Here is a 24,374-nt window from a genome sequence, read left to right as displayed (position 1 = left end):
ATTACGTGCCGCCGTGGGTTGGCATATGTTGGGGAGACCATGATGGAGGTCCGGACAAGAATGACAAACCATAAAAGCACCATAAGAACGGGCAATAAGGAACTCCCAATATCAAAACATTTTCTTGAAAAAAACCCATAAGATCAGTCAGTTTAGACTTCAAGTGATTGATCATGTTCCTGTCACACCGAGAGGTGGGGACAGGGAATGGCTATTGATAAAAAGAGAAGTACTGTGGATTCATAACCTGGATAGATTGTCCCCAGGAGGCCTCAATACTGAGTACCATTTTATGCCCTTCATCTAGTCTACCATTTCTGTGGGCAGATTCTTCTAGTTTATGTTATAATTGTCTTTGTGATAACGGTTTTTAAATATTAATGTTGGTTTTTGTATTTTTTTCAGATTTTCCTGGTTGATGATGCAGCGCTTCCTTTGCCGTGTCGTCCTCTCCTCCAAGTGTTCTTGTTTCCATTGTTTTGCCTTGAATTTTTTTCAGTTTTTTCATTCATAAAGTTTATTGTTGTATTGTTCTGTTATCCCTCGTTTTTGGTTTATTTAATCTATATATTCGTTTGTATTATTGAATTGGATTATGGGGCTGCTGCACTTACAATCTATTGCTTCAATACTTTTAACCCCTTCCCACTCCAAGACGTACATTAACATCCTGGAGCGTCGGGGTATGTATGAAGAAAGGTCGCAGGGCAACCTCTCTTCATACAGCGCGGGCGTCAGCTGTTTATTAAAGCTGACACCTGCGAGCAATAGCTGCAATCAGCCGTGCAGCACCCCTGTGGTGAGATCGGGGGAGCCGTGCAGGTGTCATGGCAGCCGGGGGCCTTCTGAAAGGCCCCAGGGCTGCCTTAGGAGACTGCCTCTAAAGTCATCCCAGTGGGGTGGCTTGATAGACTGCCTGTCAAATTGCAGTATGATGTAATGCTACAGCATTATGTCATACTGCAGAAGCGATCAAAGCATCGCATGTTTTAGTCCCTTTAAATAGCACCATTGAAAAATACAACCCGTCCCGCAAAAAACAAGCCCTCATACAGCGACGTCGATGGATAAACAAAGGAGTTATGATTTTTCTTTTTAACGGGGGGAGGAAAAAACAAAAATGGGAAAAAAAGGGGGCCGCGTCATTAAGGGGTTAATAGTGAATCCGATATATAAAACAACTGGTCATTTCAGTGATTAATTTCTTGCTACACTTTGGGTATATATGAATATTGTTTTATGGAACCCTATGGATATGGTGATATTTATTAGCAGGCTTATGACTGATGAAACGAAGAATGAATATAGGCAGAGAGGGGGCGGGAGCTCAGAGCACTGCTCGTGGCTCTTCCAGCCTCCTCCCCCCCAGCAGAGAGAGACGACGTATATCGGCTGGGCGTGAAAACCCAGCCGATATACGTTCGTCTGAATCCAGCCTAAGGATGCAGCCGACTTTGGATCTAATTTTTTGGGATTCTCATCTTCACTTTTGAAAAACCATAACTTTTTTTTATTTTTCCATTGATCTAGCAGTATGAGGGCTTGGTCGGTGCATGGCCAGCTGTAAGTCTTATTTGTACCATTACGGGTAACATATAATATATTGCATAATTTATTATTTTTTGGGAGTTTTTTTAGGCTTTTTTTTATAGTGTTTGCTATGTGCACTAAAAAGGGTGTTCAATTTTTTGTACGGCTTGTTACAGATGCAGTGCTATCAATCTTTTATTAATTTTGCCTTTTTTTTACTATTTTAATTTTTTTTACATTGATGTAGGGAACTTGAACATGTAATCTCATCATCGCTCAGATAATACACTGTAGTTCTGTGCTGCAGTGTATTATCTAGAGACTTTAACGATTACAATCTATGGCAGTCCCGGATGTAGTTGCCGTGGCAATCTATTGGCCCTCTGAAAATACATGCTGAGGAGGTCAGGGAAGGAGCTCCCTCCCCCTCTTAGTGCTCCATTCACTTTCAAATCGGACTGCTAAGATACCCGAGCAAGAACAGATTCAATATTTTCGTTGGCCCATTGAAATGAATTGAGCACTGACCGCGCATCCATTCAGAGTAAACCTACTGTAGAGGGAGAAGCGACTCCCGCAGTGATAGGAGAGCAGGGCAGGGGAGTCCCATTCTCAAGATTGGCAGGTGTCTCAGTGGTGAGACCCCACCGATCAGCAAGTTATTCCTGTGGATAGGGAATAACTTGAAATTCTGGTACAACCCCTTTAAATAATGCAGGTAAATTAGAAAATCTGTTTACAAATTCTGTCTTAATAAAGCAACGCCAAAAAACAGCCAACAGTAAAAATTATATGCAATTATATGGATCAAGGTCTCATCTCCGAAAATCTAATACACATAATTTGTCCCTTAGTCTCACTGCTCTTACAGTAAAGAATCCCCATCTATGATGATGGTAAAACCTTTCCTTTAGATGTAGAGGATGCCTCCATTGTTACAGTCCTGTAAAAAGATCATTAGAGCGATCTCTGTACTATCCATTCATATATTTGTACATTGGTTATTCCAAATTCCAATTCTGTCCGTTCAGTCGTTTCCGACTATTGGACATTCTGTAGTCCTCTCCATCCTTCTCTATGGCAGCTTTCAATTGCCTGATGTCCATTCCCGTGTCCTTCTTGAAGGTTTCCAGCCAACGTGTCTTTTGTCTTCCCGATTTCCTTTTACCACTGACAGTTACAAGTAGCATCACTTTTTCCAGCAAATTCGCCCTCATCACATACGCTAAGTAAGTCGGTCTCTGTTTCGTGATCTTGCCTTCCAGGAACACCTCTGGGTTGCTACAGTCTAAGACAGTCTATTTGTTGGTGACGCTAGCTGTCTAGGGGTTTCGTACACTTTTCCTCCAACACCATAGCTTAAGGCCTTAGTCAGACGGGCGTTTTTAGCCGCGATTTGCGCATGCGCATGCGTCCGGCGATTTTATAAAACCATTGCTTTGCAATGGTATCGGACACATGAGCGCTTTTTATGCGCTCGTCCGATAAATTATAGAACAGAAATCGCAGATCGCACCTATCTGCGATCTGCGATTCCTGTTCTCTTCTCTATATGCGCTCAATGGGGCCGGCGGCAGCAGCGCTGACCCCATTGAGAACATATAGAAGACAAATCATTCTTCTCTGCCACAGCTGTAACAGCTGTGACAGAGAAGAACGATATTTGCCCATTGAATTCAATGGAGCCGGCAATACAGCCACTCCATTGAAAGCAATGGGCTGCCGGAGTGCGCGGGGTGAATTGTCGGGAAGGGCTTAAATATATAAGCCCTTCCCTGCAATTCATCCTAAAATGTGTTAAAATAAAAAAAAATTGTATACTCACCTTTCCGCTGCAGCCGGAGTCCAGCCGCGGCCGCTGTCAGTTCTCCTGAACTGCTTCTCGGCACTATTCAGCCGGCTGGGCTTTAAAATCCCCGCCTGCTGAATAATCTGCCTCTGATTGGTCACAGCCCTGACCAATCAGAGGCAGGTTTCACTCACACACCCATTCATGAATTCATGAATGGGTGAGTGACTGCTGCCTCTCAGCGCTGAGCCAATCAGGGGCAGGTCTGACTCACATCCATTCATGAATTCATGAATGGGTGTGAGTGAGACATGCCTCTGATTGGCTCAGCGCTGAGCCAATCAGGGGGCAGGTCTGACTCACACCCCCTTCACACCCACTGCAGGACGGCCGCGCGGAGATCCGGTTGCCGGGAGAAGGTGAGTATATATATATTTTTTATTTTTACACATTTTAGGATGAATTGCAGGGAAAGGCTTATATATTTAAGCCCTTCCCAACAATTCATCCCGGGCTCGCCCGCAGCGCATTGCTTTAAATGGAGCCGGCTCTATTGCCGTCTCCATTGAATGCAATGCGCTGGACAGCTCCGGCCCGTTTCTAATGAAACGCGGCTAGGAGCAGATTTTCGGGCGATTTGCGGGCGACTTGCGCGCACCGGTCACGCGATTTGCGGATGCGCATCCGTCATGCGATCCGCAAATCGCGTGAAAAAACGCCCGTCTGACTAAGGCCTAAAAGTGTCAATTTTTCTGCTGTCTGGTATCCTCAAGGTCCGTGTCTCACAGCCATATATTGCAAACGGGAAGACGATGGCCATGATTAACCTTCCTTGGATGGTGACTGAGACATCCTTGCACTTCCATATTGGGTCCATGCTCACCATGGCCGTACGCCCCAGTGCTAATAGACGCTTTATCTCACCTGTCGTGGTGACACTATGATCAATGAGGAGCCCAAGGAATACGAACATATTAACTACTTTGATTTCCTTGCTGTTGACCTCTTATGTGGACTTCCTTCTCCTTGATTGTCATTAGATTGCCCCTAAACTGCCTTTTTTTAACCCAAACTGAGTAATCCTAAATTTGATCATTGTTCTTGAGCTCTAATCCACCCATTCCCCTAAAGAGTCCCTACGGTCCCAGTAAGGTGGGGGTGTACAATATATTTTTGGATTATTTTTACTGTTTTTGGCAATGATTCTGTTTCACTCATTTACTGCCTTTATTTGTCCAGGACACAGCACTACAACACCAGACTGAAAGCAAAACCATGAAAATGTCAATTTCTTAAAATTTATTGATTATACAGTATAGTGCGATTTACAAACCAGTAAAGAAAATAAACCAATTCCAGATCGAAATATCAGAAAAGGGGAAAAAAAACAATCACGATTAGAAATAAGCTGTGTTCTAAACCAGAAGCATGCCTGCGATTACGGTGCAGAGAACGTGAGCTCCAGCATGTCACAATGGATGGCGCTCTGGAGTTTGTGTTTTCATCCCAAAATGTTAAGTATCCGTAGAAAGGCTGTTTCATGGTGCAGGGTTCACAAACATGTGCTTTCTAGATCACTGATCGGAATCCAACAGACAGTGCTGTGGAAAAGACATCATTCAGCAAAACTATGTCTCAAAGCTAAGTGTAACAGAATAGAGCAGAACAAGGGGGCACGTGCGAATGCTTCTCTTACACCGTGGAGGAAGTGCGATCAATGCTCGGTACCCATTCCCATGCATGTGGGGGTCATGCTCCATTGCAGTAAATACTCTTGCTCTTAGGATCTCGTTGAAATGCCATAAAGAAATGTTGTGGGTAAACCCCCATTAAAGTGAATCTCCACTTTCATCAAGCTGCTTTAGGTCCATAGTTCTGTGCTTATTAATTAGTTCATGTATCCTTATAGCTGAGATGAGAAACCTGCAGCTAATTCCACAACTGAAAGGGGGATCTGGGTTCAACAAGTTATCCACGGGGGAAATAACTAGCTGATCGGTGGAGGTCTGACCGCCGCTGGGATCCGAGAAGGACGGGTCTGATCAGATTCCAAATAAACAAAGTATATATCGCGCAGCTGCACTGTTGCTCCATTCATTTTAATGAGAGCTCCGGAAATTGCCAAGTTCAAGCGTTTGGCAATCTCCAATGCTTTCATTAAAGTTAAGGTAATGGCAGTACGCCTGTGTGATCTCCGCTCCTATCATTTGGGGACCAACCAGACCCCCATTCTCATGATCGGTGGAGTTTCCAGCAGTAGGACCTCCATCGATCAGCTAGTTATCCTCTATCCCGTGGAATGTTCCTTTAAGGAAACGGCCAAGCATGGAAGCCTTACACCATTTCTCCATTTCTGTAACACCCATTTACTTCATATAGTGTAAGGTAATGGGGTGGAGGCACCAGTGAACTTTACCAACAGAACTTACAGACAACCTACAGCTCTCTAGCTGTTGGAATACAAGTCCCAGCATGCCTATCCGATTCTAGGCAGCCAGGAAGAGCGATAGATACAGTACCATAACTGCTGAATAGCTACAGGTTTCTAATACATAATATAAATCATCTCCGATTAAAAGTAATATAAGGGTAATAATTTGGGAATATGCCCCAGACTTACCGTACAGTCCCAGCTCTGAATACCTGCTCTGCCACCTGTGAATCTCCAGCTGTTGTGCAAGGCATGCTGGGATTTGTAGTTTCCCACTCGCTGAAGGTCCAGAGGCTGCAGAGCATTGCCCTAAATGAGAACGCTGAAATAATACTACGATATATTGGTCACTTTCAGTAAACAAAATAATGCAACAAACCGGATAAGCGTGTCGTAAAACGTCCTGGAAGGAAACCAGACGTAACGGCGCGGCATCGGCCGGTCATCATTAAACACACAAAACCTTAAAAAATGGAAGATTCAAAATAAAAAGGTTATAGCAACATTAATACAAGGACAGCGGGTTGTGACAAAGTATCCGGATACCAGGACCACCGGCCGAGATGGGTTATCATGAGAGGTTTCTTGCTATTTCCGTACGACCAAAACACTGCTTTCCGCAATCATATGACATCATTGGCCGCTGTGGTCACAACTTCTGGTAACGGACGTCTGTCAATAGATGAAGGTAAGTAGAACATCACATACCGGGATAGTCACCCATGGCCAGGCATACACTTACATGATTAAACTCCCCCAAGCCGCCATATCTTGCAGTATTCTTAGGGTTTTATCCTAAGCTAGGACAGAAAGAATATCCTAGGACCCCATCTATACATGTAGCATCATGTGCGCAGATAGTGGCCACCCGTACAGGAATCATGTGCTTGCTCGGCAACATGTACTACCCGCAGAAGATACACCCTGCAGAAGAGCTTTCTGCCAGAAGAGACAGAGATTCTGTAAAGGTTTTACAGCGGTTGCTCAGTTGACAACTATTGATGAGCTTTCCTCGGGCAAGGCCATCAATTGTAGATTAGTGAGGACTTGCCATCAATGAGCCCCTCCAAACAGCTGTTTAACAGGCCACTGTGCTTTATACACTGAGCCTATACCTGCAGAAAGCAGACAGCTCCATTTCCACTGTAGTGGTCAGACATGGTATTGCAGGCACAGCTCTCATTGAAGTAAATGAGAATTTTGCATGTAGTACCAGGCCTGCTTCCTGCAGAAATGAGCTTAGTGCATAAGCGCATTGCCCTGTCAACAAACCGATTGGTAGGGGTCCTGGGTGTCACACCCCACTGACTTACTATTGGTGGCCTATTCTATGGATAGGCCATGAATAGTTGACAATTGGACAACCCCTTTAAATACTATGTGTGTGCAGTTAGGGTTTAATGTGAGCAACCACACCATGTCATTTTTAGGTCATAAATACTGTAGTAATCAATTTATTATAAAATCCAAGGGTTGGAGCTCTAACTTTCTGACACAGGTCTCCAAATGTCTAGAGTTTAAAAAAGAGATTACATTCTGGCTTTCTGCAGCCACCAGTAGGGGGAGCTCATTGAATACAGGCAGAGTGTGAAAAGCAGAATTGTATAGAATGCATAGGCAATCTACAGAACGTGCAAGGCTTTTAGGCAAAGTATGAAATGTGTGTTTGAGTTAAATATGCTACATATTTTCCCTAGGCATGGTATTGAATACCTAGGCATTAAACAGAATGACAAGTACTATTTAAGCATGAAAAGAGTCATGAAAGCCTTTATGGGGGAAAAAAAAAGACGTATATGAAAAACGCAACGAGAAAAATAAAACTAAAGTATAGGACTTTCTTACTGATAAAGAAAAAATAAAACAAAATAGTATTGACCTAGCGGTGCGCAGTGCCTGTGTTTCCGAGTCCTTCAGGACCCCTTAACGGTGAGTTAGCACTCAGCTCTCTCTCTCTAAGTCATATGTTCGAAGTGGCAGCAGTCGGGAAAGTCGAGGAGCTGGATGTGTCCTGACTCCTATCCTACCAAGCCAACGAGGCACAATCAGAGGACACATAAGACTGACCGATGGGTGGCAGTGCATGGGGTACTAAGTGAGTGGAGCCGTGTAGGACCTGCGTCCCGAAACCATGCAATGGCATCCAGACCTGTTCAGCCTCGCATGCAGACAGCCTGCAGGCACTGTGGTCTCTAGAGTCTGCACTGTTTGTCAGTATGAGTGCAGTGGAGGAGCGACAGCAGGAAGGTGAATGACTGCAGGACTGTAGGAGTACATCTTGGAGGAGGAGAACGGTTGCATTGTGGGACACTGAAGGAAGATGATGAGGGTTTCACTGTGGGATACTGAAGGAAGATGAAGGGGTTGGATAGTGGGACACTGGAATAAGATGATGGGGGTTGGATTGTGGGACACTGGAAGAAGAAGAAAGGGGTTGTATTGTGGGACATTAGAGAAAGAGGATGGGGGTTGGATTGTGGAACACTGGAAGAAGATGAGAGGGGTTGGATTATGGGACATTAGAGAAAGAGGTTGGGGGTTGGATTGTGGGGCACTGGAGGAAGATGATGAGGGTTGGATTGTGGGACACTGGAGGAAGATGATGAAGACGGATGGTTAGAAAGCTGGGATCGTATGTTTAGTGTAGGGAAAAATAGGCGTGCCCAGGGAAGGGCGGCAGTCCACTGCTGGTGGAAGTATTTGATATGTTGCCAGTTCTTCTTTCGGCACAGTAGCTCTACCTCCTTCCTTTATTTACCAGTGCATATCTCGGCATTGCATGGGATGCCTAGGAAATGTGTGAAATATTCATCATTTCATAATCTGATGTCCCATTTTTGGCACTCTATGCAATGACTCATTTCACACATTGCCTGTAACATATGCATTAAACAGAATAATACAATATGCAGTTAGCTCTTAAGTCCCCCTAGTAGTGCCTACTATGGTATCTTTTAGCTCTAATCTATGTCTGGGTAGCAGATTATTTTATTTATTTTTACAACCTCAAATGTGTTAAAATGATAATAGCAAGGAATACTTACCTGTCCTCTCAACCGCTATCCAGCATTATAGCCTCACAGTCCTCCTAGACTGGACACCAACTGATTGCTGCAGCCAATCAGAGGTCACATGGCTGAGAGCCATGATAGCAGAAGAATAGCACCTGACCAATGGTGGCCTGTGATTGCCTGCAGCTGTCAGGGGGTATCCTTTCAAAATGGAGACCGGGGGGGGGGGGGGACTGTAGTGCTGGATTGCCGCGCAGAGGGAGGATAAGTACCAATTCTTTTGTCATTTTACCATATTTGAAGCTATAATTTGATATAAAACACCTGACAACCAGACAATCCCTTTAACTATCAGAAAATTGAAGCTCCGACTCCTATGAAGGAATTATCCAAATTTTGACCTACTTGCAGATGCATTCTCCATTGGTCAGGGTGTTCTGGCAAGTACCTAGACAGCTTATGTCATAGGGGAGCAAACGCCCAACTGCTACTGGGCACTATTTGGTGAATATATATGTATGCTGCCTTGTATAGAGCTGCTCCATAAGAAGTACTAAAACAATCCAAGACGGTATATGCATCAACATAAAACCTTACAGTAATTCTAGTAGGAAAGGTTAACAAAACTACTTTTTCAGAGCTTAAGAAAATAGCAGCTTTTTGTACATCAAAGTGGAAATCACAGCTTCAAAAATAAGGGAAAAAAATAACTTTGCTCTACAATATAGAACTTATACTTCTAGCTACGGAGTGGCAACGTGGCGGACAACGAGCCATTTTAAGAGCGCAACCAGCACACAACTGTGCAATGTACACATTTACTGTCATTTGTCACATTCCACGGAATTTAGAAAATGGGGCAATGGACATGCACCAAATTTAACCTATAAACGGTCTGGTTATTTCACACATTGCCTGTAACATATGCATTAAACAGAATAATACAATATGCAATCCTATGCAGACGGCCGCAATTTGGCCGCGCGAAATATCGCGCGGCAAACAAATCATGGCATGCTCCATTTCTGTGCGGGGCTCGCGGAGCCCCGCACAGAAATGTCACTTACCCGCCGTTGGCTCCGGTCTGCGCATGCGCCGGCTGCCCGACAAGCCGGCACATCAAACAGCCGGAGCCGCGGGCGCGGGTGAGTACGTGCTGGTCCCTGTAGGCACTCAGGTCGGGTCCCGCGGCGAGAATCCTCGTCGCCAGATCCGACCCGCCCGTTTGCAGGCGGCCTTAGGGAAGGAGATGGTAGAGCCACCCGTGGCAAGGCCTTTCTCTACCCTGCTGAGGGCCTGCTCCTCGGACGCTGCACATGACACGTTGGATGATGGAAATTACATGATTCAGTTACAATTTAGGAAGTTATGTATTTAAAGCAGTTGTTGGGAGTTCAGTCTATTTCAGTGTGATGCACATAGACACATTTTATGGGTAAAATGACCGCATTTCAAGAAGCCTTGTCATTATAACATGACCCCATTTTGAGGATGTTACCATGAGCCTCGGTGAGCACATATTTCCCAGGGTTGGTGCTCTACGAGATACTATTACACCAGATGATGTGCATGATGCCTTCACAGCTGGTACAAGGCTTCGTTGTCCATGCTCTCTCAGTTTACAAGGTCTCCCTGAACATGGCAGCAGATACCAGATGTTTCCCATTTCTGAATAACATTGCCAACAGTAGACTTTGGAAGGTCCAAAAGTTCAGCAATGTCCCATTCTGGTTGGTTGCTTAGGTGATATCCCACCACCGTACCCCGCTGGAAGGCGGTCAACTCTATACCTTGTGACTTTCTGATGGTTTCTTTCAGCTGCCAGGTGTATAAATTCATTGAACAAGTTTTCTATGCATGATCTCCTATCCAAGAAGAGAGAAGAAATCCACTGGGGTTAGCCTCCCCATGGGAAGAACCAAGAAGTGCAGCAGACACTGGCCAAGTGAAACATGGGTTTGTCTGTAACTTGTGGTTTGAAGCCTGACTCTGCTTTCTGGACTTTTGCTGACTTAATGCACTGATCCGCCATGAGGCTGCACACCCTTGCCTGTTAATGCAGTCTGACCAGACGCAGGCAGTCTACGAACTCTGCCATTAGCTGGTGAGCAATAACATGATAATCCTGGGTTCCTCTATAACTAATATTCTGAAGATATATATCCTCTATTCAATAATATATGCATTATCTTCACAAGGAGGAACCACTGTATTAAAATATCAACTTTACGATCCAGGCTGAGAATTAAACTAGAAACTCTTTGTCTGCCCATAGAGGGAGAGGGGGGCTGTCCCTCCCCCATTTTAACTACTACTACATGGCTAGTCAGTTTGTATGCGCGTAGTGGTGACTGTACTCTACTAGCTATTACCCAGTGGTGGGGCTTGAACCAGAGGCGTAACTAGAAGCTCCTGGGCCCCGGTGCAAAACTTATAATAGGGCCCCCAACTAATATGCTCTACTCATAGTACTGGGTTCCTTATATGGAGAAGAGAGGCCTTATGGGCCCCCTAAGGCTCCTGGGCCTTGGTGCAACCCCATCCCCTGCATCCTCTATAGTTACACCCCTGGCTTGAACACAGAATAGTAAGTCCTGAACAAAGTTTAAGATTATTGCTAAGGGGCCCGACTTCATGCATAAATACCCTGCCTATGCCTATGTGGGTGACCCTTAAAGTATGGAGTATAACCCTCCACTTGGTACAGGACCAGGCAGCAAAATGGTCCTCTCATACTTCCCTTTGGAGAAATCAAAACCTCCCAAACTTGCAAGGAATGCCAGACATTATCTTCTGGAGACGTCATGTGATAACTACCCTCGGGGATGTGGTTGAGAATGGTGTTCTTAGTACCTTCTCACAACTGCAGAAATGATCGGGCCTTCCTAATAACTCCCTCTTTAGATATCGCCAACTCCATCATGCCCTCGGAGCCCAATTTGGAGGTCTAAACATACCCCTTGTGCTGACCCGACTAGAGGAGCTGAAACAGATGTCCAATACTCTGAAGATACTGTGCTGTTTTCATAGACAACTGACAAAGTGTCTTGTTTCACTGAGAGATGGGGGCTCCTGAAAAGTGGGGCTTATCAGACCTGGACTCAGACAACCGAGACGGGCTTTTGGCCAGCTCAGGGCTGCCCTTGATCAGTGCAAGAAACAGGTTAATCCAAGTCAAGTTCCTGCACAAAATCTACTATACTCCCACCCGTTTGTGTACCATGGGCCTAATTCCCAATGCAGACTGCCCGAAATGATTGATGAGTGCGGGCACTATCATGCACATGTTTTGGGAATGCCATGTTCTGCAGACCTATTGGAGAGATGTCCCTGAGTTTATGGAGACACACTTAGGGGCCCGCACACCCTGCATCCTAAAATCTATCTCTTTGTCTTTGTGGGGGACATTTCGGTTGACACAGTAACACGTACTCTATATAAATTGCTGTTCTTTACTGCTAAAAAAGTTATATTGCTTAACTGGAAGCACCCAAAAAAACCTACTAGGGTTGCTTGGCAGCGTGAAGAAAATGGGGTCATCCCTCTATATAAATTTGCTAAGATATGGGCCGGTAGGTTGACTGCCCTAATACTGCATTAGGTGTATCTGACCAACTTCTTAGCTAGGAAAAAATATGGAGGTCTTTCCTTCTTTGCCCCTCATTATGCTCAAGGATACGGATTACTTGCTGTGATGACAGTCGTTTTGTTGGTTGCATGGTTTAATTACTATTCCCCAGGTTGGATAATAGCAGCGGGAGGTGTATATATATAATCGACTGACATCACAATAAAAGGCACTGTTTCAAATAATCAATCTGGTGTTTTACTAGATGCCAAACCCCCTTTGATTGGCCTAACTGCCAGTCAATCATCAAAAATAAAACCTACCCAATGAAATCAGCATGTCAGCGCGTTATTATGGTATTTTGACGCCACCGGAAGCTAGAGGTTTGTCAGGAGGAACGCCCCTGTCACACCCCTAGCTCCCGATAGGGTCAATAGGTGAAGGTCCTGGAAGGTGCTAAATGTTAAGTCTGTGAGCTGTAAGCAATGGCACTGAGCAGCCCTCTGCAGCTTACTGCCTGTCCCCCGTCCCCGGCACTGTGGTCTCCCAGCTATCCTCCTGGTGTATGCAGCTGCAGCCTGTAACTCTGTGTTCGCTATCCCTGTAGGCTCCCTGCTCTCCTCATGCAGTCTGGTGGGGACGCATGTCAGGGAGTGCAGCGCACCGATGCCGGCTCCCTGCTTGGCTCCTGCTGCCTGTGCATGCAGTCTGTGACTTACAGCACCACTGGCAATGTCTCCTCCCTGCTGGTGAACTTAATCATCAATACATGTGGGGGTGCTTGGAGCGCCTTCTGTGGGGCCACCAGCAAAGAGGATTCATGGCACTGTCGCCTCAGTCATGCCGACCCAGCTTTGCTCTTCAACACAGAGCGGGGTGCTGCCTTTTGAGCCACCGGCGGGAAAGGCCCTTTCAGGTGGCCCAATGCGCACCTTGCAGCAGGGTCCCTGAAGTTACAGAGGTCGAGGCCACCTTTGATGAAAAGCATTTGCAACTGTAGCTTAATGTTAGTGGCCTGCCAGGACCTACAGGTAAGGCAGATGTGCAGCCAATGAGATACAGGGGGCATCACCGGTCATAAAAGTACATCCTTTCATTACTGTGTGTTCACTTTCCAAAAGTTAAGTGCATATAGAATCCGGAGGTTTTAAAGGATTTTGGAAAATCACAAAAAGGGATATCATGAGACACTTCCACTTCACAAGTAGGCAGAGAAACAGAAGCCCTTGTTTTTCTTATCGGGGATTGAACCAACCCTCCAATCCTGGACGAACAAAGGACTTGCTCACATCTCGCTACCGGCTTCATCCTTGGGTCCCATCAGGGTGTACGTTTAAACTGGAGGCAACCTATCTTGGACATTCTAGAAAACTGCTAGGACATGCAGCAAATTTTTGCCTCACAATGTCGTTTAATTGTGTGTGACTCTATTCAAATGATTGGAGTTCATATTCTCGCAAGTTTAATGCTTCTTACAATGCACCAAACCTGTGTGAGATTCGCGCTTGTGTGAATGCAGCCTAGCAGCAGTTTCGGCGCGTGAATATCGCTCTGATTTCACTGCATGTATATGAGTGTATTCAGTGCGCTTTTAGTGCCTATGGGTCATTTTTTTATGTATGTGCTACAGTTGTGTAGTGGTCCAGTACAATGGGGCCCCACCATAGCTGTATACATTCGATTGTCTATGTATTGTCAGTGTCTTTTGTGTAGCAAGAATAATGTGTATTGCATAGCTGCAGCACTGAAAGGGTTAAGATTCTAGTATGTGAGATGACTGTCTGGGTTTTGTATCTTTTTGTCCGTCATGTGATGATGTTTGCAAGCTGTGTGCAGAGAGAGTTCTGAGGGAGAAGAGAGTTCTGTATGGGTCCTGTCAGACAGAGGAGTGTGGGGAGCTCTGCAGGAAGTCCACACAGGTACCTTCAACCTGTGTGATACAGAATGGAGGAAGCTTAGAGAATGGACTAGTGATTGTCAGGGACTGCCAACCCCAGAAGTTCTTCAGCCTGTTCCTACTCGTGAGTGTGTAGAGATTGAGAGGAAAGCAAGCGTGGTGCCGGGCCAGGACCTACAGATAACTTTGGCTGTGGTTTCTCCTGTGATCCCGTGAGGTCTCTCTGTCACACCTTTTTTCACGAAACTGTTTGGCTATTGGAAATTGAAGTAAAATGACCAGTCGCCTGTCCGTTTCCAGAGGCTGTGTCTTAAAAGTACCCGTGTGTGTGAATGTACTCTGCCAACTTGGAATTCCCCCATGGAAGCTGCGCAAGGGAGGATTTACTCTGACAACTAGGAATTCCCCGCTGCAGAAGAAATGGTGGTGTCACCCGTGACGAACGAGACTAAGGTAATCCAGTATTAGGTTTCCCCTTTTATTAACCTGCCCTCGGCCCTTGGACCTGTCAGCGGTTACCCTCTGGGTGGGAGACGGTAGGGCCACCATTACAAGGCCCAAACTCTACACCGCTGTCTCCTAGGCTGTGGCCCGCTCCTCGGACGCTGTACTTGTATTCGCTGCATTTTATATGCGCGCAAAAAGAAACATGAAGGCCAAAGTGATGTCTCCTGTTTTCCCTGCTGCTTCGGTGGCCTTAGGTTCTCATCTACAGAATTAGTGTTTACCATGATGAATTCTCAGAATGTATCCGGACTTGTGAAGTGTTTCATACAACACAACTATGCTTGATTCAGAATACGCCTGTGGCTATGAAGTTTTCTCCGTCCCTTGCCGCCCTCTACATTTCGTGGTGTGAAGAAAAATATATCTTCTCAATACACAATCCATACAGCCAGTATGTTCATCGGTACGGGGGCTTCACTGATGACATACTGGCTGAATGGAAGGAGGACACTAATGTTATATCTGAATGTATAGGATACATCAACAATAATCCGGATTATTTCCCTTCCACGCATGATTACAATCTGTCAGATTTAGTTTCTGGATAGTAAACTAATAGGTGATAATGTTGTGATATGTGTTAAAACAGCTCCGCATCGCAAGGAAACAGCTGGGAATAATATATTACATGCCAGGATTAGGCCGGATTCACATGAACATATTTGCGAGCACAACACGCAGAAAATAGAAGAGCATTGATCTTAATGGGTTCATTCACATGCGCTCTTTTGGCATGCGCAATGCCGTTGCGTGAAAAAATATGCAGTATGTTCTATTTTCCTGCACATTTGCGCAGGGAAAGAAAACATTTTGAACTTATGAAACTATTAGGCATTTGAATGGCTGAGAGCATCCGTGTGTTTTTATGTGCGCTCAATTGCGCGCACAAAAAGTACAGTGAAATACACCGAGCACAAATACGCAACGCCCATTCCACAAAAGCGCGTGCAACTATGCAACTTGTGTATCTGGCCTAGGGTTGCTTTCACATCTTCTGCGGGGGTTCCATTTTCCTGCTGGAAAGGGTAGTTCCCTGGAAGAATGGATCCGTCTTATGACAGAACTAAACAATGCCAAGCGGAACTTGTTGGCTATAATGGGGTCCATTTGGTTTCTGCTCAGCTGTCCGTCATTTGACCAGACAACAAAAACATTGTTGCTTCCTTTCTCTCCACAGCTTAGCAACAATTATCATGATATTATCTTTCAGAATTCATAAGAATGTTCCTTATTATACCAAGATGATACTTTGGCCAAGATATTAGGTGAAGGTTATCATGTAGTAGCAAAGTGGCATGCTGCTGTCATGGCAGCCTGGGATCTTCTTGAGGCTGCTAGGGATGCCAGAAATGATCGCTTATCAAGACACGCCTGGGGCAGGTTTTGATAGATTGCTGATCAGATTACAATATAATGTGATACTATGGTATTGCATTATACTGTATTAGTGATCAAATGATCTCAACTCCCGTGTTAGGGACTAATGGAAAAAGTGAGTAAAATAAAGTTAAAGACTTCAAAAAAATATATTAAAAGATTAAAAAAGAAAATGTTCAAGACGTCAAAAAATAATTAAAAATTGGTATCACTCTGTCCACAAAAGTCCAGATTATTAAAAAGTCACATTATTAATCCTGCACAGTGACCAGTCCTCAGGATAGGTCATCAATAGATGATTGATGAGGGTCCGTCGCTCAGATCACCACAGATCAGCTGATTACTGGCACTGCTATCACTACATAGAAACATAGTAGGTAAGGCCGAAAAAAGACACATGTCCATCCAGTTCAGCCTGTTACCCCCCAATGTTGATCCACAGGAAGGCCAAAAAACACCATGAGATAGAAGCCAATTTTCCCCATTAATTTAAAAAATTCCTTCCCGACCCCAATCTGGCAATTGGAATAATCACTGGGTCACTGACCCTCCTGAAGTAATCTGTTACAACGTCTGAGGAGCGGGACCACGGCCGAGGAGATAGCGGGGTAGATAATGACCTTGTCACGGGGCTCTACCACCTCCTACCCTGGGGGTAGCTCAGGACCCGACCAAGTCACTGCTGGGGGAGATCACAGGGAAAGTAACTCAAGGTTACCTGTAGTACATTTGTCACACGTGATGCTACCGTTTCATCTTCTGCAGTGGAACTTGACAATGGAATAAAGTAGTCCACACACTGGGAAAACTTTCTGGACAAAACCGGGAACAGTCGGCAATGTCTGTTTACTGTAACTTGGCACCATTCAAGGTACATCAACAGTTCTGGCACAGAAGATAAAGTGGTGCAACAGAGAGGATTTCTTGGGATATCTGAATAAATCCACAGTCCAAGTTATCTGTGTGATTCCACTCCCGGGTCTTTCTCACTCTCTACCGATTCACACTCACGTTACTTGTGCCTTCCTCTGGCTAAGCAGCGGTCCTCTCTCTTAGTGCTTAGTGGTAGCATCGGCATATCCTGGGCAGACTGGGCCCTGGGCAAGCACAAGGAAATTGCTTGGCTTCCTGCATTCTCTCCTCACACAGACTGATCAGTGTCTGTGTGGCTCACATCTTGAGTACTGCTGCCTAAAATTGTCCTCAATATTCCATGTGTGGTCTAATCAGTTACTTGTAAGCTCTGGTATGTCCTTGTAAAGAGGAAGAACAATGTTCTTGTCATGTGCCCCATGACCTCTTTTGATTCACCCCATGATCCTATTTGCCTTGGCAGCAGCTGCCTGACACTAGTTGCTCCAGTTAAGCTAATGGAAAGCACATTGGGCTGACTTTATGACAGCTGCCTGGTTAGATATTGCAGGTGCAGCTCTCATTGTATTCAATACTCGCTATACCTGCCTGGTTTCTTCTGACAGTACTAATGTATATTTCTGCTGCAAGAGGGAAGTATACTGTATGAGCAGACACATACCTCTCTGGTGATAACAGCTAATGGTCGGGAGTTAGAGAATAAATATTGCCATGCCATTCAAAAAGGGGTTGTCTTCATGAGACAACCAATTCAGCATTTGTATCTATAGTGAGTCTAGGTGGTAAGGCTACAGGGGGTCTGGTAATAGGCCTTGCAATGTTTCCTTGGAAAAAAAACTATGCAAATTATTGGGGGAATAATTATCTACAGTGCCGTTTATTGAAACATAGCTATGCTATGGGCTAGTTTCTGTTACCTTCCTATAGGTGGCGCTGTGGAGACATTATTTCCCCAATCATTTACCAAATAGTTGTATCTGAAAAGTATAAAATAAAGCTAGAGGTTATGAGGTAGGTGACAAAAAGTTCACTTTAGTTATATTAATCCCATTTCCCAAAGACTCCCAATGTATCAGCACAAATGACATAAGCATCAAAATGATGATAAGATTGTATCCAGTCCAGCCTGTGTAACATTACTATTCACTGTCCCGTAGATCTCACACACTGAGGCTTTCCATAGTACAACAGTATAGTAGAACAGGTCAGCGGCTCACATGTATTATGGAGAGGTGGGTCACTAATCTGCACTTTTGCTTGTTGTTTTTAATTGAAGAGTTGTATCGGAATGGGTTTTTTCAGCAGATTCTGGAAATGACCTTCAAAATTTTGTATCATGTCAGGTTTTCTCACAGATCACAAAAATGGCAAAACATAAAATAAAACGTCACTTTTTTTAATGACATTGATACATGGCAATGTTTGTAACATGTGAAAATGTTCTCTGGAGGGATGGAATGAATGTGCAAGGAACAGATAAACATAAGTACATAGCTGATTATGAAAATGAAATTGATTTATCTGTATCGCATCAAGATTTGCCGAACTCACAAAGCCTAAACATGAGAGAAAGTAATCTTGGCACGCCAGTATGACCCATACCTCTCGCCACCTCTCCCTTCTTTCTTTATAGTGACCGTTCGTTGTTTCTTCGTGGCGTGTACAATGGCTTCCCGTGGTTGTGTCAATCATCCAGACATATTTTGCTACATATGTGCTGTTAGCCGACAGGAAAACAGGCAAAATATTACGCCTTTCATGAAAAATGCTTATTTTCAATACTTCAGATTTAAACTAGCAGATCAGAACAAAGCATTGGCTCCTCACAAAGTGTGCCGTGCATGTGTGGACAGGTTGGGGAAGTGGACAAGTGGAAGAAGGGAAGCAATGCCGTTCGGTGCACCCATGGTATGGTGTGAGCCAAGAAATCACAGTGATGACTGCTACTTCTGCACAGTGAAGATCGTGGGCCATACCAGTGCCAGTAAGTATAACATTGTGTATACTAATATGCCATCTGCCATGAGACCACTGCCTCATAGTGAATCCATCCCTGTGCCACCCCCGTACAATGTCAAGCCCTTGGCCAAGCGTCTGGCACTTGGACTTTACCCAAGCGTCATAAATTGTCTGTCTTCAGATTTTCAAGGTGATTGCAATATTGTTTAGCCAATAAGCAGGCTACACCCAATTTCCTTACTTTTTGTGTAAATAGGACTCCAGAGTAAGGATTAAACATTGCGTTTGGAAGCAGTAGCCAGTCAGAAGTACCTTCACACCTGGCGAAAGGTGTTTCGCTTCCACTGGTTGATCCCTCGAAAATACTGTTGCCACCGTTACACATAAAACTAGGCTTAATGAAGCAATTTGGGACAGCTTTAAGCAGGGACAGTAAATTATTTCAGTACTTTGGTGTTAAGTTTCCATCAATCATTTCTGAAAAAATCAAATCTGGCATTTTTATAGGCCCATAATTCCATGCTTTCCTATGTGTTCCTTCACATTTGCGATGTTTTGTGTCACGCTACATTGAGAGTCCAAAACCTTGCGGGTTTTGCGATATGCATGTGACTTGTGAGGTTTTGTAGCCCATGTTTCCCTATGTAGCCTTCCTCTCTGTTGCATTGTATCACATGAAACCGCGGTTCTGTGTGGGGCGATGCAACGTTGACAGTAGGAAATCTTACTGTCTAAGACCTAGCTGCAGAAAAAATTAAAATAACAAAACACAATCATCACCTAAGAAGCATTGTCCGACTTCGGCCCATCTGTTCCCCGGTCTCCAGCAGTTGTCTTCAGCATCTCTTCTGGCCGGGGATCAGAAAATCCCTGCATCCAGGAAGCACTGCCAATGATTGTCTGAAGGCCATCACGCAGCCAATCAGAGCCAGCACTCGATGAATCAATCACAACCAATGAATGGCTGTTTGGTTCATCGAGCATTGGCTCTGATTGGCTGAGCATCACAGCACTCAGCCAATCAGAAGCATTGCAGTATATTACAGTATTACCCTGTTTACTGGGTAATATCCTGACAGCACAGAGTGTGATAAATATGTAGTAACCCTGCTGAGGGGCATAGGTCTCCGCCCAAAATCATCTCATGTATGGCAGTCTGCAGTCTGCTGTAAACACCGCGCCATAGGTGGTATTCAGAGGGAAAGGAGAGGCTTGACTAAGGCCTTGTTCAGATGAATGTGTCTGATTTCGGTCTGCAAAGTGCTTTGGAAATATCTGTGGGTTTGGTACTATACATGTGTGTGTAAGTCGTCGTGGTTACTTCAGAGTAACCAAGGAATAAAATATGTAAACACATAGAGGATTCAGATTCTCCTCAGGTTAGATTCTCCTCAGGCTGTATGTACTGATGTCCCTCTGCAGAATGTGCCACTAGTCCCACACTCTGCACTTTTTACCCTTAAGCCTGGGTTCTCACATGCCGGATTCCCAGGGGAAATCTTGCGTTTGGCCGCAGCAAAAAAACGCGAGATTTCCGCCAGGAGAAGCGCTGCTTCAAAACCCGCTGCACTTAGCCGCGGGTTTTGAAGCAGTCTGGCCGCTCGCTCTTCCGCTGCAGCCAGCGCTCCCATAGAGGAGAGCGTGGCCGCAGCGGAAGGAGAAAAAAAATGAACATGATGCGGCCGGCTTCTATCGGCTTTGCCGTCCCGTGTGGACGAGATTTCTGAGAAATGTCGTCCACATGGCTTGCTAAACCCGGAATTAGCGGCCGCAGGCGGATTTGCCGCAGCGAATTTCCAGATGGAATTTCCGCGGCAAACCCAGCCTAGAGGTAATGCCCCTTTTTATTCCAATTTAACCCCTGACTGGACATTGCAACCCCTTCTTAGCCTTAAAGGCATGCTCCATATCTGCAGTCTATGGCTGCTTCCTTATATACTTTACAGCCTTTCAGTATATGCACATAGAGGTCAGTTAAATTGTTTCAGAATATACACACAGAGGTCACTTTATGTCCTAAAGAATGCTTGTGCCAAATTTCACATTTGTAAGGTACAGATGTATGCTATTATTTATATTACATAGAGGGTCACTTACTTTTCCACTTAGAATTGAATAATCAAGTTGCAACCCCTTTACTTTTGCTATTGACGACCTAAAGAATAGTTGTGCCAAATTTCATGTTTGTACGACACAGGGTCATTAGAGAATGACCTGTGTAGTACCTGTGTAGTATATATGTATGTATGTGTACCTGTATGTGTACTGTGTATGTCGTATTTGTGTACAGATGTGTGGTTTATAGCTATATGTATGTACAGGTGTATATAAGGCAAAAATGACACCAGAATAATATTATATATCAGGTGTCAGATGGGAAGAATTTCCCATTTCATCTACATTACATGGGATTGTCTGTGTGGCCTCGTACTGTCCCTTTAAATAACAGCTGATGCTTTCATACATGGCCACGGAATGTTGGGATTATGACATTGCACCTGGTATATAAGGAGCCGCAGCGCTAACATTCTGTTGAGGGTTGTAGTTGCTAGTGGAGGTAAGTCTGCTCTCTGAGGATCTGCTTGTGTCCACCATTATTTTTTGGCATTTCTTCACCTCTTCCCATATGTCTCCCCTGTGTGAGTCCAGCTGTCCGCTCTTCTCCTCTCTCACTTCTCTCCATCCTATAAGTGTATCAGCAGATACTTCTCAGGGAAATACTATGATCAATTTTCTGTAAATTCTTCTTTTTCCCTCTAGTAGCATTGGTGAGCGTTGAGCTATTGCTGAGCAATTGGAGAACGATTGTCATATTTTCAGGTAAGTTCATCTCTATTGTAAATGTACAATTTCTCTGACTATGTAGTTAATAGATGTTGGGGATCGATGGGTTGGTGCTCAGGCTTTGGGTTCAGGTCTAGAGGTGCAGAAACAGGTTGGGTATAAATACAATAGAGGTAAAGGTCTTAGCTTCAGGTTGGGTCTAGTAAATTAGAAGTACATATCGGTCTATTATAAAGGTTTGTCTACATCTTAAGACGTCCCAGGAGTCATTGATGTTTAATTCTCATTGTCTTCCTTACTCTCAATTAGGATGAAGAAAAGTTTAGAGGAGAAGGAGGAGGATTTCCCAGACAAGAAGTATGTGTATCATTTTTGGTGATGAGCAAACGTTTGAGAAGTTCAGTTGGTTTGCAAAACTTTTGTAAAAGTTTGGTTCGGTCTTAATTAGTTTGAACCAAACCGGAAGTTCAGCAAAACCCCTAAAACTAAGATATAACATTGTCTATGAGCCATAAAATCCTAATGAAACACTGCGAGTGTTATACAGGGCTTCTATGGCCCTTAGACAGTGTTATACACCAGGACTAACTTGTGAGCAAACTGAACCAGTAGATCCCTGTTTTGGGTAGAACTTTTCTAAAAGCTTGCCTTGAGTTTATGCCAAACCAAACTTTTAGCAAAGTGTGACCCAAAACAGGGTTCTACTGGTTTGATGCGCTCAACCCTAATTATTGTAAAGAGTCTCATAGAATTTGTGTGGCCCCTGTTACTGGGCCTTTTACCTCCAACATCTAGTTTATATCACCCAATAGACCAACACTGTACTGGATGTTATATCTGATGCCAATAGTATAATGTATATTTCTATAAACTGCATATATAATATCTGTCCTGTTTATTCTTATAACAGATGGTTCTGGAAGGTGAAGAAGGCCAAGCTAGTATTCCGGTACTTACCATATAGAATAATGCTTGTATTTCTCTAGTGTTACCATACTGAGTGATGTAGAGGAGGAGATGCTACAATGTATTCCTATGTGTTTCCCTGAGAGAGATGAGTTATATATAGATGGATTCTGTGTAGCGTCACATGATTATTGATTATTTTAACGAGAGTTGTGTTTTCTATCGTAGGAATTTCAAATTTTATGAAGTTTCTTGGCCACCGTGGCTGGAGACAATTCCGTAAGTCTATAGGAGAAGCAGGGTTATATTTATAAGGAGGCTGGGCATAGCTGATGAATGTGGCTTCTCTACCACTGCCATGGTCATAGATCAGGACCCCCCGCTCATAACGAGAGGGAGATCAGTTCCAGCAGTGTGTGAGGGAATTGCTGTAGAAGTTGCCGATTATATAGTTGTAGTTTATGCTTTTTTGTTTTTGTTTTTTTTATTGGCTTTACAAATTATGTATTAATGTTTCATTTTATTTATTCTAAAGGGAGGAAGATGAGGAGGAGGAAGAGGATTTCCCTGATGAGAAGTATGTGTGTCATTTTTAGTAATGAGTGAACTTTTGAGAAATTCAGTTGGTTTGCAAAACTTTTGTAAAAAGTTTGGTTCAGTCTGAATTAGGGTGAACACCCACTTGCGTTTTTTTTAACGCTGCGATATCGCTGCTTTTTTTAACGCGATTGTCAATGGGACTTTCTAAGATTAAAAACGCATCGCACAAAAATCACAAAGCACAAACTTGTAATGTATTTTTAACATTAGAAAGTCCCATTGACAATCACGTAAAAAAACCTGTGATATTTCAGCGTTAAAAAAAACACAAGTGGGTGTTCACCTTTAGCTTAAACCAAACTAGAAGTTCAGCAAAACCCCTAAAACCCATGTATAACATTGTCTAGGAGCTATAAAAGCCCTATAAAACACTCAGAGTGATATACAGGGGTTTTATGGCCCTTAGTGTTATACACAAGTGTTCAGGACTAATTTTGAACAAACTGAACCAGTTGAACCCTGTTTTGGGTAGAACTTTGCTAAAAGCTCAGTTCAGGTTCATGCCAAACCAAACTTTTAGCAAAGTGTGACCCGAAACAGGGTTCTACTGGTTTGATTCCTCCAAAGTGATCATTGTAAAGAGTCTTATAGAATTTGTGTGGCCCCTGTTACTGGGCCTTTTACCCCCAACATCTAGTTTACATCACCCAATAGATATAACACTATCCTCTATGGGCCGGAGCTCCAGTGTTTGTACTGCATGTTATATCTGATGCCAGTAGTATAATGTATATTCCTGGTACTTTCTATAACCTGTATATATAATATTTGTCATGTTTCTTCTTATAACAGTTGGATGCAGAAGGTGAAGGAGGCGAGGCCATTATTCCGGTACTTACCATATAGAATAATGCTTGTATTTCTCTAGTGTTACCCTACAGAGTCATATAGGAGGAGGCTGTTGTGGATACAATGTTTAGATAAAATACAATCTTCTTGTGTTATCTATCATGATATATAGAGGAGGAGATGCTACAATGTATTCCTATGTGTTTCCCTAAGAGAGATGAGTTATATATAGATGGATCCTGTGTAGCGTCTCATGATTATGGATTATTCTAACCACAGTTCTGTTTTCTATTGTAGGAGATTCAAATACAATGAAGTGTCTTTGTGGCCAAGTGTGCAGCCAATTCCGTAAG

At 44.0% G+C, this 24,374-nt stretch overlaps 1 long non-coding RNA gene across 1 annotated transcript; it reads left to right on the top strand.

The window, feature by feature from the left end:
- Positions 1-23,141: 23,141 nt before the first annotated feature.
- Positions 23,142-24,374, top strand: LOC136624904 (uncharacterized). The gene is made up of 3 exons (XR_010792486.1): positions 23,142-23,209; positions 24,025-24,063; positions 24,319-24,374. It is a non-coding gene; the product is annotated as an uncharacterized lncRNA (long non-coding RNA).

The sequence above is a fragment of the Eleutherodactylus coqui genome, chromosome 4, assembly GCF_035609145.1.
Source record: "Eleutherodactylus coqui strain aEleCoq1 chromosome 4, aEleCoq1.hap1, whole genome shotgun sequence".
NCBI lineage: Eukaryota > Metazoa > Chordata > Amphibia > Anura > Eleutherodactylidae > Eleutherodactylus > Eleutherodactylus coqui.
Note: the sequence above shows the minus strand (reverse complement) of the source record. Positions and strands in the feature narration are given on the sequence as shown.